This window comes from Anas acuta, chromosome 3 (genome assembly GCF_963932015.1).
Source record: "Anas acuta chromosome 3, bAnaAcu1.1, whole genome shotgun sequence".
Lineage (NCBI taxonomy): Eukaryota > Metazoa > Chordata > Aves > Anseriformes > Anatidae > Anas > Anas acuta.
Window position 1 is genome coordinate 71,569,709 of NC_088981.1, and position 15,780 is coordinate 71,585,488.

Consider the following 15,780-nt stretch of genomic DNA (forward strand, 5'->3'; position numbering starts at 1 on the left):
CCAGGGCAGATGCACAGCTCCGAGTGTTGTGTTATTGCATTGTTAGTTGGTCCCTTGTGTGATCTGACCATTAATGACAAGTTTTGACCAACAATTTCACTTGTTAATCAAAGATTGAGTTAACTCCCTCTTGAATAAGTTACCGGTATAGGTAAAACCTTTAGCAGGAAGAAGTGTTTTGCATTTACTGTTGTCTGTCTTGCTTTTTGAGAGGATTTAGGAATGAATTGAACAAATTTTTACGCTCTTCTGAAACTCTGGACTAGTAACTTGAAGAGTAAAGTTAAAAAAGCAGTAGAAATAAAATCTCTGCTGCTGCACCCCTGTGCACTAGTGTCCTATGCATAATTTAGAAGTACCTACTTTTATTTCTGTGTAAACAGGCTTGCTTTCTCCCTTCTGCTGTCACATTCCATTTTTTTTTGCTTTCTGTTGGAGATTGGAGCAGGTACCCATGCAGCTGGACCATCCAGCTGGGCAGAGATGCTGCAAATCACTTCCAGGCTCTCAGAAGCCATTTCCCTAGGTCTGTGCTTGGATTTGGCTGCAGGAGGCAGGTGGGTGTTGCAGCACAGCTGGCCCTGCTGCTTCTGGCCTCGCTTAAACACTGATATGGGATGTGGTAGTAACTGGTGGTTGGCAAATATAAGTACTGTGAAATACATCTAGGGTAGATCAACGCCGCTTCTTGAAATAACGGGATACATCTGAAGTAGATATGTGTAAATAAAAGGAATAGATTTTAAGAGATTTTTGTTTTGTAATGGTCCCACCCCCCAAAATGTTGTCAGTGGTTGGTTGGTGCTTTTTCTACTCTGCTGCACGATGACTAGAAAGTTATGGTCATGCAAAAATGTGGTAAATGCTTTCAAAATTGTAAATGTCTCTTAACCGGAGGGAAAAAATCTGTAAGGTGTACAAGAAGAAAAGATGCTTCTATTCAAAATTGCATAATTCCAGTAATTCCAGCTCTTCCTCCAGCAGGGGGAAGCAGGGGCATAAATTTCTTCAGGAAACATTGGGATTGTTCCAGTTGACACCTAGTTTGTTTTTAGCTGCAGGTTTGGGTTTGTTTTCCCCCTTTCTGGAGGAGGAAGGCATAGACGGAGATTTCCTTTATCTGTTTCTTGCGTTTTAAACTATTGTTTGCTCAAAACTAACATTTTCTTCTATTTTTATGCCTATTTTTTTCCCAAACTCCTTGCTGACTATTCATTTAAAGACTACTGAAGGAAACCCTTTATAAGATAGGAATGACTATAGGATTATTTAAAAATAAAACCTATATTGGAAGTTGAGTGTATGCTTAAATTCCTTTTTATTTAGTAATTTAATCATCTGCTTTATTGCCAGTGTTATGTTGGGACCTTGGCAAGTTGGGAAACAAACACGTATATGGGATATCTTTGGGTGATTCCTGCTTGGTATTGAACTCTAGATATAATACCAAAATCGTTCCCATTGCACATCTGTGTGATTTTCACGGCTTGCAGTTTATTTCATATCAGTGTGTAAAGTTATTTTAACATGCAACTTGAGCCCCCACAGAAGCTATTTAGTTGGTAGAAATAATTTTCTGCCAAAATCATTTAGCTTTGTCACTCAGTCAAATAGTGGAACAGTTAACCAGCAATGAAACTTATAATAAATCTAATTAGCATAATAGATTGTAAGTCTAATTATAATATTTTTAAGCCAAATTACATACACTCTACTTAATGCGTGTTGAATCAAGAAGCACTTTCAACTCCTCAGTGTGTATAACCCTTCCACATGTATGCTTTAAGAATTAAACAGGGAAGTTACATCGCCTGCATAGGATTTAATGGTACAAAGGAGACTTCATGGGCGACCTTGTGAAATTGTTTTTAGTTCATCCACCTTCATTTTGAAGTAAGTTGAGTGCTTTCCTTTTCATGCAAGCAATATAAATAGCTTTGCAGACAAAGCTGGAGATGTTTATATGTTCTGGAGAGAAAACCTTAAAAAAAACAAACACATGTAAAAGGTAAATTTGCAGGAGTTATATTTTATTTTCACCCTGAAGAATCAATATGACCCACAGAGTGGTGACTTCTGGGAATTTGTTGATATGATCACAGCACAGTTGGGAACAGAAAACTTTATTTACATCTAATGCTAATGTTAAATATTGGATGAAATGGGTTTAATGGTTTGGATCACAGGTGTGGGAACCCCTGAGCTGGTGTTCTGCTGAAGGCAGACAAGGCAGAGCACTGACTGTAAGGGCAATCTAGGGACAGTTGAGCTGTGAGATCTACATCTTTGTGATATTTCTTTTCCTCCCGTTGGAAAAGCGTAAGGGTTTATCCAGTATCTGTTACCAAATAATACTTTTGGTATCGCTGAGCCTTGATGGCTGTACTTGTCCATCCCTGTCTCTCTGGTGGACACAGACCAAATGTAGACAGGGGTCAGAAGGAGACAATCGTCACTTGTCTGATGTTTCCCACAGCTGGGAAATAGGATAGCAATAGCAGCGAGGATGTTTTCCTCGTATTTCCAAATGCCGAGATGCCTGGATTTATTTGTGTGCCATTCTCCCACCGAGGTGCTTCAGGAGAGTGGAAGGCCAGCAGCATATTGGTTATTGGGTGTTTTGTTTTTTCCTTCACAGCACGCGATAATTTCTCCGTGCCGTGATTGCAGCTACGGAATTCGTGCTTCCTAATATATGCATGTGCAGTAAATTAAACCCAAATTGAATGACCAATTTCCTTACAGCTGAAGCTCCATTAATTATTATGTGTAAATCACATTAGACGAGATTAGGCTATAATGGCTGTAAAATAGATGCTGCCCATGACAGGGTGGCGAGATTCCGAGGCCCAGGTGACAATCAGTTGGGTTGCCTGAAATGAAAAGATGAAATGTGATAGTCCTTGCTTCGTTTTGCACTTGGGGGATTGATCTGCTTGAGTTGCCTGGCTGTGTTGTCCCTCCAAATGAATTCAGATGCACAAGAACCTGCTCTGCTCTTGGTCCTATGCAGAACACACAGGCAGCAGCTTCCCGTCACCCTGCTCCTGTCGTGAGACGATTCGAACACCTTCATTTATGTCTTTAGCTCCTCTTTAAATGTCACATGGCAGAAGTGACTGCTGGGCGCAGGTGCTTCTTCCCGAAGTTATGAAGATTTACTCTTCGCAGTTAACTTCCTTATGTAAGGTTTTATCTGGTTGTATCTTTTTATGGTTCCCTCCTGATGTAGATTTGTTAGGTTGGTTTGATCTCTTCTTTTCCTTCTCCTTTGCAGCAGGGACTGAATGGTTCATTCAAATGATGAAAAGCTGCCCCATTATATTTTACATTCAAATTCGCATTTAATATATAGTATGAATGCTAAAAATTACTGGTGATTTAAAACACAGAGACTTCTCTACACAGGCTCTTCCTTTGCTGGCCAAAAAACTGCCTTTAACACATCTGGCCCATATCTCAGCCTTGTGGCAGGGCGCGAGGCATCCATCTCCCCTGCTGGAGCAGCCAGCCCTGCCTGGTGCCTCTCTGTCCTTCTCCTTTAGAAGGACTTTGGTGGAGATGCCTCGAGCAAAGTCCATGAGACATCACCAGGGCATCCACACCAGCAGCTGCGGGTCAGAGAGCTGCCCACGTGCTACCCAGCGAGCCCTACCCAGCACAGCAGTGTCCGTGCTGGCTGCTAAAAGCCAATTAAAACAAAAAAATAGAGCTGTGTTGTTCAAACCCCGGCATCTCTTAAAAGGGAAGCACAGCCCCCTTGGTCAAATGTGAGCCTGGGAGACTTGCAGGAATGACAGCAATTAAACATCACATTGCTTTGAATCTCCATGTAAGTGCTAAGTGTTAAATATTACAACAGCACCAACACAGGGGCTGACACCAGCCTTTGTTATCCAGGTCTCTGTAGATGCGAGGTTTTAGGCTAGGCAGTGATAAAATAATTCGGCTTGTTAGGCACAGGCGAGGCTTGTTGGTATGCGTATCATGCCAGCCTGAAAAGTGATGGAAGTGTCAAAATAGCAGAGGTGGGGAAACGTAGCGAAAACCCGAAAATCAAACCTTTTATTTCAAAAACATCACCACTGAAATTAGATTAGTTTTATTATAACTATAATGTGATTTCTGAAGTTTAACTTCTGAGCAATTAATTGACTAGCTCTGATAACTGCTGTGAAGCACGCTTTGATTCTGCTCTCTTTTCTTCTGCTGTTGGCAGCTATTCCGCAGCTGGAAAGAAAATTTGTCCCTTCTCTGGCATTGAACAGAGGCCTCTTGCAAAGCTTGAACCTGCTTTGCTAGGTCAAATAATTGCCTCCCTGTGACAGGAACTGACAAGTCTTTGCAGAACTATACATGGGTGAAGGACAGCAGAGCCTGTCTGGCGATTCCTGATTTCACGCAACGTTGTGGTGCACTGGAGTACTAAAACCACACTAAAGTACTTCCACTGCTACCAGGAAAATAAAATCCAGATATATAGATTATCCTCAGAGGTTAATGAGGGATAAAATGGGCTTTGATGTTTTTCTGGTACACTGATAGTGTGTTTTTGTTGTTGTTATTCTTGATCTTTTGTTTGCTGGTTTAAAGAAAAGTTCTACATGGTTGTGGAGTCTCCTCCTTGGAGACCCTCAAAAGTCCCCTTGACATGGTCCTGGGCAAGCAGCTCTGGGTGTCCCTGCTTGAGCAGGGGTTGGACCAGGTGGCCTCTGGATGTCCCTGCCCACCTCAGCCCTCCTGTGATGCTGTGACTTTGTCCCTTTTTATTCCACATGCAGACCAACTAGAAACCAAACCTGATGCCTAGGGTAGTTGGCATCCCTGCCCTAGCACCGATTTCTCCTCCTCGTGCTGGGTTTTGCTGAGTGCAGCAAGCATGGATCGAGTGCCCGAGCCAGGCTGCCTTGCGTGGTAGTCCTGTCATTTGACAGGCGGCAGTCTGCACCAAATTTTGGCTACCAGAGAGGCTCTTCCCATCCTTGGTGGTACCAGCAGATGCTGTGTGGGGAGTTTCTCTACTGAGTTTGTATGCAAACAACATACAGCTCCTGACTGATGATGGCTATCCAACTCCCCAGCTAATTAAAATCTATAAACTATGCTGGCATATGTAATTTAAAAAATAGCTATACTATAGTATGACTATGCATGCATATAGACTAAAAATAGCGCTTGCCAAGAGAAAAAAGAGATAATTACAGTGAATTTGGATGGTGACTGATTTTATTCCTTTTTTTTTTTTTTTTTCTATTGAATTAAGAAAAATGAGTATGCAAACGTGTCTTATGTGGAGGCATGTATTTTTACAGCTTTTTTTCAGCTGTGGCAAGAAACCAAAGCTGGCGCCCCTGGACTTTTTGGCAGGTGGTCACTGCAGGAAGGTGCGGGGACTGCAGGGCCTCGCGCACAAAATGGCGCCCGTGCACAAAATGGCGCCCCTGAACCTCGCCTCAGGCATGTGAACAAGTGGTCAGCATGGGGAAGACACGCTCCTGTGTCGCTGTGCCCACTGCCCAGCCCTGTCCCCTGCCTGCTGTAGTCATGAATGGTTCAAGAACGTATTTTTGAGGCTGGATCTCTTGGTATTAAAGGCTGGCTTGGTGTCTACTCCCTTCAGGCGTGGTGTGCCCTGCCTGTCCTATACCTGCGGTGCTACTTCCTTCATGATCTCCATGTTCAGATGCTCTCAGGGTACCAAATTTGTGAGGCTGAGAACATCGCCTACTTCCCTGGTCACCTTCCAGTGCCTGAGGGAGGAGATGGGGAAGGTTCCACAGCAGGGTTTGGCACCCGGCCACTGCTTCTCTTCTGGGCATCTGTACTGCAAAACCAGCATCCCTTCAGCGGGGCTGGGCGCGACCTTCCTCACCACCCAGGAACAAAATCAGGAGGCTCCTTGCATGGGAGAAGAGAGGGGATCGGGGATCTACCAGCATGGCTGTGGGTGTCTGGTGGCTGACATGCCCTGGAGAGGCCCTAAGTTGGTAAATGACTGCGAGACATAAGACTAACCCTAGTGGAAAAAAAGGAAATCTGGAGTATTTTGTTTAACTACTGCCCAGACACAGTCATTTTATTTCTGTCCATTTATGCTACTAGAGATGAGTTATTGGAGAAAGGTGCTCGGAAAATGAGATGTTGAGGTTGTTGCTTCTGTTATCATTTCACTGAACTAGCCATTGATTTTTTTGCTTATCATGACATTTATTAAAATAGATTCCTTTCACTTGTCATAATGCACCACCTCCTGGCTCTCAGTCCCTCACTATACAACAGCCAAAAGTTCGAGCTAAGATGCTGGTTAATCAAATCCTGGGAATTTCCCAGAATAAGAGAAATCCCCATTTGGGAAATGCTGCCTTAGAAAGGAACGTTTTGCCATAATGCAATTTAAATTGTTTTGTTTTCCACAGTGGTAGAAGAATGACCGGGTTTTCACTGCAGAAGCAGCGTGTGAGCCCATGGGATGCTGCAGGTGCATGGTGGGAGCTGCGGTAAGGAGGAAGCCTGGGGCTGGGGCTCCTTGGGCAGCTCTGCAAACCCCAGCACTCTCCAGGTGGCCGTCCCAGCCTTTCTTCTGTTTTTTCTTTGAACTTTCTTTTCCCCCATCCTGCGTTCCCCTGATGGGATGGCTCCCTCTGTGCCTTACTGCGGTTCTTACAACAAAAAGCTGATGTTTCAGTGTGTTGCCTCACAAATAACAATTCTGATGTGTACTCGGTGAAGAGTTTCTAATTCAGCTTTTCAATGCCTTATCCTTGTCAGGCATGGCTAATATAATTAGCAACGGAAAGTCATGCAAAAATAATCCTGACTCTTCCTTGATCTTCACACAGAGAGTGATGCAGTAACTGCTTCAGCATTTCTGGAGCAAGATGCTCTTCCAGCATCTGCTCAGCTTGTGCTGAGCAACGACCCTGTGTTGTGTGATGCTGCAGCATTGCATGTGTTCTGCAGGGAACAAATTTGGAAACACTTGCATTGACAGGGCAGTGAATGTGTGACCTTCTTGTGCAGCATCTGCAGGTGCATTGGGGTTTGAGCATCACTGCTAGCACTGCACAGGCAGGTATGTGGTCCATTGGAAGTCTGCTGTGTAAATAAATACATCACCAATGAACATTTGTGTTATGGCCCTTAATCTAGAGGCAAGAAAGGGGCCCTTTCTTCCTTAGCTGCAGCAGGCTGTGTTGGTGCTCCAGCTCTGGCTATGCTTATCGCAGCTTATTGCACCTGCCTGCTTCAGCTGTGGGGAATTTTGTCCAGGCACTCAACTTTTTAGGTGCTGTCACTCCTGGTTTTTGCCTAAAGTAAGCTTGGAAAGGAAGGGAGAAGACGTGATTTCTGCAGATCTAAAGGATGATTTCTTTTATTGCTAAGGATGCCGTGTGACTTTATTGCCTTTCTGAGCTCTTTAACACAGCAATAAACGAGCTGTTAAAATATTTTAAAATCAATAAGTGTAATAAAGAACCAGGCAAATTACAAAGCCGCACCTGACATTTAGTGATTTGGGAAATAACCGTGTCCTGAAGCCAGGGGCGAAGTGGCAAGGAGGAGGTACTGGCTGCAGGGGGGGACATGGGATGGGAAATGGTTTTTGGGAGCTGCCCCTTGCCTCTTGGAGGCACGCTGGGGCTTGGGATTCATCTGCAGCTCAGCCTTGCTCCCCAAGTGCCATTTGTGGGGTGCTGTGGTCCCACCGCAGCGGGGGCAGGTGGTGGGCAGGAGGCACATCCCTATCCCCCTCCCAGCTTCATACATCCAAAGGGCTTATCAGAGATGACTTATCAGAGGATACCCTCCCTGGAGACCTGTTTTCTTGAAAGATGCTGGTGCTTTTGTAATTAAGGTGATTGTTTAAATTCATTGCCTTAGACCAGATCGCATCGTACCTTAACCAACTGTATCTCCCCGAGCTTGGGAGGGGTTGGGAGGGTAAGGGTGGCTGTCGTGTGATTAATTCGGCATCTGGAAAGATTTACGGGTAAAAACCTCGTTAAACTGAAATGCCTAATAAAGATGCAGGGAAAATCACATATGGGGCATAACCCGGGCAGGCAGCAGCCCTGAAAGACCCTCGTGCAGTGGTCACCCAGGGGCTGGATGTCACCAGTGTCACCCTCATGGTCAAACATCTGCTGATGGCAGCAAGAAACGCTCCGGGCCCCCACCTCGCTCATCTCATGCCCACGTACCCGGCAGGGCTGTGCACGCTGGGGCTGTTTTGGGATATTTAATTTCCTTTCTCACTTAACCTGAATGCTTTCTGATTTCGTGGAAATCCGCAGGTAATTGAATGTAATTGTTTAAAGAATCAAATTGTTTAAATTACAGGGTGATGCTTGAAATAAAATGACAGTCTGTGGGAGGTTGTTAACGTCGGCGGTGCTTTTCCTGCCTGGGATGGAGGTTTGGTGTGCTCCTGCCTGGCAGGGGGGTGCAGCTGGAGGAAGAGGATGGTGAGCGGTCAGGATCCGGCACCTGCTCAGCCCTTGGTGGGATCAGCGCTGTTCCCATCCCTGTTCCCCTCCTTATTCCCATGTGGATGGTGATGGGCACCTGAGGCTGCCCCTCAGTCGAGTATGGAGGGGAAGGGAAGACGCAGTGAAGAAGGGAGCCCAAGTTTGTATTTTTTATTGTTGTGGGAGGCTTTTCTATTTCTTTTGTTTGTATTTTTTTGTTGTTCCATTTCTTTTGTTAACAGATGTGAAAACCATCTCAGATTTAAAGGGTTTGAACCATCCCTCCAACACCATCCCATCCTCCCTTGCTCCTGGAAGTTGTGCTGCCCTACAAACCAGCTGTTTGTCTTAAACCCAAATTCAAAACTTTGATTTAAACTTTTACCATCAAATAAGCTCTACAAAGAGCCCAATCTTATGAACCCTGCCATCCATAACGGAGCAAAACTTGCTCTGTGCTCAGTAGGGCTGCGTTTTGAGGACTGCAAACTCACGCACAGCGTTAACAACAACAGTAACAAATATGATAAATATATAAAATCCTGAACCCCTCCCCAGCACTTTGCTGTTGCATTGCACCATATTAATGTCAGATTTTCTGCAAGAAGCTGCACCGGTAACATCGTGTGACTCGAATAGCAGCGCTGGGCGCGACGAGCCACAGCAGCACCGTGTCTGCTGAGGAGATGGGAAGCGACAGGGATGGCTAAGAGTGTCACGGTCAAAATTTTGAGCAGTTTAAAAGAGAAGACAGGCTTTTTAAAAGCTCCTGACATAATTACCTTTTTATTTATTTATTTATTTTAACCAGTCATTTCCCCGTTTACCCTGTTAGGGAACTTACGACTGAGGTTTGCGTGGGTTGACAGCCACCTTCCATTTTATTCGTATCGGGGAATCTGTGAGTGCTGGCCCACTGGCCCCGATTTTTTCAATTAAAGAGAAGAAGGAGAAAGGGGAATCATAGGGCTTTGCCAGGATGAAGGCTGAGCTGAGTGCTTTTTTAGGGGTACAGAGCTTTCCTCTCTTAAGAGAGAGCCAAGCACCCGGCCATCCCGCAGGTGGATGGATGCCCTCCTCCCTGCAGCTGGGGATGGCTCCAGCACCAAAGGCTCGGCTGATGCTGGTGGGAAGGGTCCAAGAGTTGTGGTGCCTTGCTTTTCCTCTTCTCCTTCCTTAGCTCTTACTCATCCCATCGTCTGTGCTGCTGGGTCACCTGTAGCTCCCCTAAACCCAGCAAAGCCAGGCTAGCACAGAACCAGTGAGCAGGGACCACGGCTGCCAGGCCATCCGAGGAAACATTCAGAGGAGTGGGAATAAAGCGAGGTGAGGAGCACGTTTTGGCTCGCAATAAATTCTGGGTACTGGTACCTGTGAGTGTGTGAAGTGGGCAGCGGGGAGCTGTGCGACAGGCCCCTTCGCTGGCACAATCTCATCTAGCACGGTCAATGGAGCGCGACGGGATTATTATGAGCATTATTTATTATGTGTGTTATACTGGGGGGGGGGAGGAGTGAGAGCTGCTGGTGGTATGATAGATAAGGAAAAGGCGAGCAGCTGGAAATGCAGTGCAAAACCAGTCCCGCATCCTGCCCGAGTGCCACGGCGTGGCAGTGGTGACCGATACCTCCAAGTAGCATGAATATCATCGCCTGGCCATACCTGTAAGATATATCTGTGGGCTCCAGGCTCCGTGTATGTGCGTGGAGATGTGTGAGTGTGGGCACTGCAGTACCCAGGCGCTCCTGGGGTTGCCGGCACAAAGGTCCCAAGCACCGCTCCCCCACTTGGTGTCTCATTTATCCCAAACTGGAGCGCCCGGTCCTGCCCCTCACGGTAGCTCGGTATCGGGCCACATTGCTGCAGGATCGGGACAAAGGGACGATGATACAGGCAGGTTTCTATGGCAACAGAGGAGGGGTAGGTAAAATGTAGAAATGTTGCAAGCACCCGCTCGGCTCGGTGCACCGCACCGCACGCTGCTGCGAAAGCTGCTGCTATGTGGGGGAATAAAAAAAAAAAAAAAAGTCCGTCTGCCTTTACCTTTTGGGTCGTGGAGCTCTGAACTAGGCAGACATGGCAATTTTTTCTCCGTTTAGCCGGGAAGAGAAAGGAGACACGGCACACGGGCCCTCGTTTTCTGCGTGTAAAATGTGTGTGTTCTTTAAAAGGCAGTGGTTGGCTGGTTTTCCGGACATGATGTGGTTGAAGCTGTCATCGTAATGGAAATTCATTGCTGTAGCTATGGTAAATCGAGTTTTCTGCCTGTGCTGAATGCATTAGTCTAATGAGATGTTTGCAGCTGGAGAGCTGAGCTGCTGGAGGCTTGCACCGTGCTAAGAGGCAGGGAGAAGATGGCTTTTGCCGGGCTCTGGGTGCATGTGCCCAAAGTCCTCTGCCCGGTGGCTCCAAATGCCCGGGCTCCCTAAAGGCACTGCCCGGCGTTTGAGCAGAGGCAATAGGTAAGGGGAAAGCATGCTTCTTTTTCTCTGCCTGATTTTCATGTTCTTCAGCCTTGTTTGAGCAGTTCCTGTGCTGCTTGCACGCGAACTTTACAGCTCCTCGATCGGAGACCCTCTGCGGGGCACCGCACCCGTCCCCAGAGGCAGCTTCCCAGCACAACCAGTTTGCGAACTGGTGCCGGCGCGGGATGTGCTGGGGAAGGTGCAGTGGGTGAGCAGGGAGTACTGCAGAGCTGCTCCGTGCCGTGCCGTGCCAGCAGCACCTCCGTGCATGAGTTTGTGCACACTTCTGGCCGCGGAGCGCGAGGGCTGCAGGGCAGCATCCTGCTTCCCCAAACCCGGCTCCAAGTGGGGTTTCTGTTTTTTGTTTTTCTTTTCCTGCCAGGTAAGTGCTGGTTTATAAGCAGCTTACTTTGCAATATACTTCGCAGGCGGCATTTATACCACAAGAGCTGGGTTTTTAGTGCAGCTGACGGAGCAATGAGTTGCACTGCAATCTCCTCGGATCTCCCAACCAGCTGCTCGGTCGAGTCGCTTCCCTTCGCTGCAAAATTGAAGGGAGCGATGCCGCCTGTGTGCCGGCTTCCTCCTCCACGCCCGAGGAGTAGCAGAGGTCTGTCTCTATGCCCTTCCAGGTGCTTCCCAGGTAACTTCGAGGGAGGACCCCACGCCTGGAGGAGATGCACGCACGTTCTGCTCACCCTGCCAGCTCCTCCCCGGCCACCGCCGCCTCCCCGGCCCCATCCCGCAGCCAGCACCGAGCTCGCCGAGGGTGAAGGCCAGCGTGGGTCAGTGAGTAACTCTGTGGCTGGTACCAGGGAGCTGGTACGGGGCAGAGGCTGCAGGGTTTGCTTTGCCGTGGCTTCATCCCACAGCAGCGACCTGGCGGACAGGAGTTGGGGTGGGTTTGGTGCACACGGGGCTTGTCGCGGGGGTGTGAAGTGCATCTGGCAAGGTACGGGGGAAAAGTTGTTGAAATTTGCTGCTTGTGTGTGGGGGGGATTTTTGTTTCAGCCTGTTTTTAATTCAAGAGGCTTCTGAAGGCGCTTTGCTCAAGGATAGACCAAGGGCTTTCAGAATGGGCGTTTAGAGACAAATGCAGAGCACACAGGAGGGGGGTAAATAGCAAATACTTGGAAACTGCAGGGATGTTGTTCTTTGGGGGTGCAGGGATGCAGTCTAAAAAGTGTCCTTGTGCCACAGCAGTGCTTGCAGCATCCCTGCCACGATGTGCAGTGTCTGCCCCTGGTCCAGCTACACACAGCTGGGGTTGGTGTAAGTCAGCATCGCTCCCGTGGCTCCAGCCTCGTTCAACACGAGCTGAGGATGTGGCTGGGAGATGTGAGCGTGCAGGTTTTGTGGTCTGGCATAGGTCAGGGGTCTCCCAGCCCTCTCTGGCTGCAGGTGATTTCTCATTTTAATTAAGATGTCGCACTGATTTTCCCAACGAGGCAGAACCCTTTTGCCCCATCGTAAAAGTTATTTGGCTGATGCTCACGCTGTTCGGGTTGGAGAGGCTGGCAGGGACACGAGCTTGTTAGCAGTGGATTATGGAAGCGTGGCAAGAAAAAAAAAAAAAAAAAAAAAAAAAAAAACTACCAACCACAGAAAAAGTACATGTGCTGCATAAGGTCAAAAACTCTGCAGTTGATAAATGCTTTGTCAATGGAGCACAGCAACTCTGATATTGTGATCATTTCATTTAGCAACAGTGTTTAACTCTGGTACTTTCATATTCTGGGGAAAAGAGTGGTTAGAAAGAGGCAATTTGCTTTCTTGACCAAGGAATGCCTTGCTCTGAGGTTCCTCACCTGCTGGTATGGGTGCTCAGTGGGAGCTGTGGTATCTGAAATGAAGAAATTGCAGTGAGAGGCTTTTCTCCCAGTTCTTCTCTTATCATTGTGCTTGCCACAAAACAATTATTTTGAAATATTTTTAAAAAGTTTAAAAGTGAAATACTACAGAGCACGCTGTCATGGTACATGAATGACTCTCCAAGCTTCAGCAAGCAGAGAACTGACCTTTGACAGCTCTCTCTTGAACACCTTCCTTCCCCAGCATTTAAGGTAATCAAATAAAGAAGAAGAGGGCACTGGCAGCAAGGTGAGGGGAAGCAGGGTGTGGGAAGGTTTGCTGTCCACAGCCCAGGAACAGGAAACACACAGGTGGATTTGCTGGTGTGTCTGCCTGCCCCACCACCAGCCCTGTGGGGGCGTGATGCTGAGATGTGATTGTCCTCCACGTACCTGGCCACGCCAGGACCTATTGGCATCCTCGGGGGCTTTAGATTACTTTCATAAAGTATCTTGTACAGTGCAATGATTTTTTTTAAGAGAAAAGGATGATGGTGAGACGAAGAAATGCCCCAGCTCCCTGAAATCCTGCCCTACTTCCCTACCTACAGCTTTAAAATGGTGCAAAGGAGGAGTCAGCTGCATTTGCATAGAGCTGAGCTCTCCCGCTGACCATAACGAGCACCTTCAGCAATTAACAGGTGATGGTCAACACGGGTGTGCTCGCAGAGTGACTGAACTGTTAGTGGTTTATGTGTGCAAGGAAGGATATTGCAGGCTCACCTGAAAGGGAAATAATGAATGACGTGTATTCATTCTGTCGTAGCAAGTTGCCTCATGAGGAACTGGTTCTCTGTGCAAAGGAAGAAAATTGTCTCTGTATTGTGCTGGCTTAACAAAATTCATTCAAAATTGTGCATCTGTGTGTAAGGGGATTGCACGCTGCTGTGTGAAACAGAATCACGATGTATGGACGCATTAAAGGCAGTGGCTAAATCTGCTATTGATTAATAAAACTGAAAATAATCTACAATCTTGGAAGCATCTTTGCAGCAAGTTTTCTTTTGATTAGAATGAAGGAATTGACAAAAGAAAGGGAGATGTGCGGGGAAGCTAGGGTTAAAATCTACTAATTAAAGATGTAAATTTGTGATATTCTACTTTTCTAATAAAACCTTGCGAAGATGATGAAACTGTAAGTCGTTCATTAAGATTGACTGCTCCCTTTAGGAACTAGTGTAAATTTGGCCAGAATAAAGAATTGCCCAGAGACAGTCTGGATGTGTAATTATGTTACGCTGAAGGATGAATAATTCCTCTTGAACTGAGCAGTTTGCTGCTGCCCTGCAGTTTATCCTGACCCCATCTTCAGAGGTGATTCCCATCCTACAGGAGAAACGTTGCCGTAAATGCCAGCCCTTTGCTCTCCGGCTGTTCAGCTTGCTCCATTCATTTCGGTTGCGGGATGTGAAGGACAGGGTTTGCTTTCCATCCATCCTTCACCCTCTTCCCCACCTCACCCTAGCCCCAGGACTTGCAGGGGAAGACTGTGGAGAATGAGTTCCCCCACAGCCAGAAGGGCTACCTGCAGGCTTCAGCTTTCTGAAAATGGAAATATTGTGGCAAAACAGGTCCCCTGAGACTTCTCTGAAGGAGCAGGTTGGCTGGAGGTAGCTGTCATTGTACACCACATTGGTGTGTGTTGGCCTGACCCAGCCAGCAAGAGGGAGAAGCCATGGCCCTATAATGAGGAAGTCCTTGGTGACATGAAAGTATTTAACCACACTGGCCCCAAATGATTTCTTTCTACTGGCCAGCCATGGGGAGGACACCACGTGCAGGTAAGTTTCTAACCAAAGACCTCCTCTTGCGCCACAAGCAGACTTACAGAGAATTATGGTTGTTACCATCCTCAGAGGCTCCAGCTGGAGTTCAGGCAGTCTTCAAACCCCCAGACAGAGAGTACGTGCCATTCAAACTCTTTAAGTCAATCCAGACAATCCAGAAATCAGTCTAGGTTTCTGTATCTGAAAGGCAAAGCTGGGCTAACCTAGGCTCTCCAGGTGACCTGAGCCTCTTACCTTATTTCTGAAGGAAACCACCTGTCCCCTGTGTCGGTGCCACCAAATCATCCTCAAAGTGCAAGTGGGATTGGGATTGGGGGGGTCCTTCTTGTGAAGTCGATGTGTAAAATGCTCTGATTTCCAAAGTCCTTGCCATAGGTTTGTTTCTATCTGCATCCGTGGACACAGTGGGGAGGGGAATATCTGTGTTGGGGGAGAGAGCAAAGACTGAGGGAGGGAGTTTCCAAAGGTGGGCAGAGATAATGCTCAGACATTTCCTTAAGATGTGAGGAAAGCACTGGACAGGGAAAGGGGTGCACTGGGTTCAAAACTCAGAGCATTGTCCAAATGCTTGTTGAACTCCAGCAGGCTCGGTGCCGTGACCACTGCCCTGGGCAGCCTGTCCCAGTGCCCGACCACCCTCTGGGTGCAGATCCTTTCCCTAACACCCAGCCTGACCCTCCCCTGTCCCAGCTCCATGCCGTCCCCTCGGGTCCTGTCGCTGTCCCCAGAGAGCAGAGCTCAGCACCTGCCCCTCCGCTCCCCTCCTGAGGGAGCTGCAGGCCGCCATGAGGTGAGCTGTTGAACTGTGCAATAGTGAGAGGACTTTTCCTAGTTTTCCATCCAAAGGAGTAAACAGGTGAATCAAAGTTATTGATTTATTACCATTAGGAAGAAGTGATGATAGCTCCATGTCATCCTCCGTGTGTGGAAGACGCCTCTGTTTGCCATGGCACCTTCAAGATCTTGCATAAGGAACTGAAGGAGGACTTCAGTATCTGATGCACTTTAAAGATCTGATTACTACAGAAGATATCTTTCCTCTGCCTTGGAAAAGCACAGACCTTATGAGGGCTCATGTGAAGCTTCTGAAGAGAATAGCCATGAGAAGAGAAGATGAAAAAGTTCTCTCTGCCCTAGGCTCTGTCAGAGGAGGCACCCCAGCTTTGGTGCCAGGAAAAGAGAGAGTCACAGCGGGTAGCCAACCTTTCCA

General features: G+C 47.3%; 1 protein-coding gene across 1 annotated transcript in view; it reads left to right on the top strand.

The window, feature by feature from the left end:
• The first annotated feature begins 10,182 nt into the window (after positions 1–10,182).
• The window catches only part of SCML4 (Scm polycomb group protein like 4), a 52,484-nt gene continuing 46,886 nt past the window's right edge, over positions 10,183–15,780 (top strand). Inside the window, exons 1-2 of the mRNA XM_068677772.1 lie at positions 10,183–10,930; positions 11,566–11,718. The gene's annotated coding sequence lies outside the window, so the exon portion shown is untranslated. The remainder of the gene's footprint in view (positions 10,931–11,565; positions 11,719–15,780) is intronic.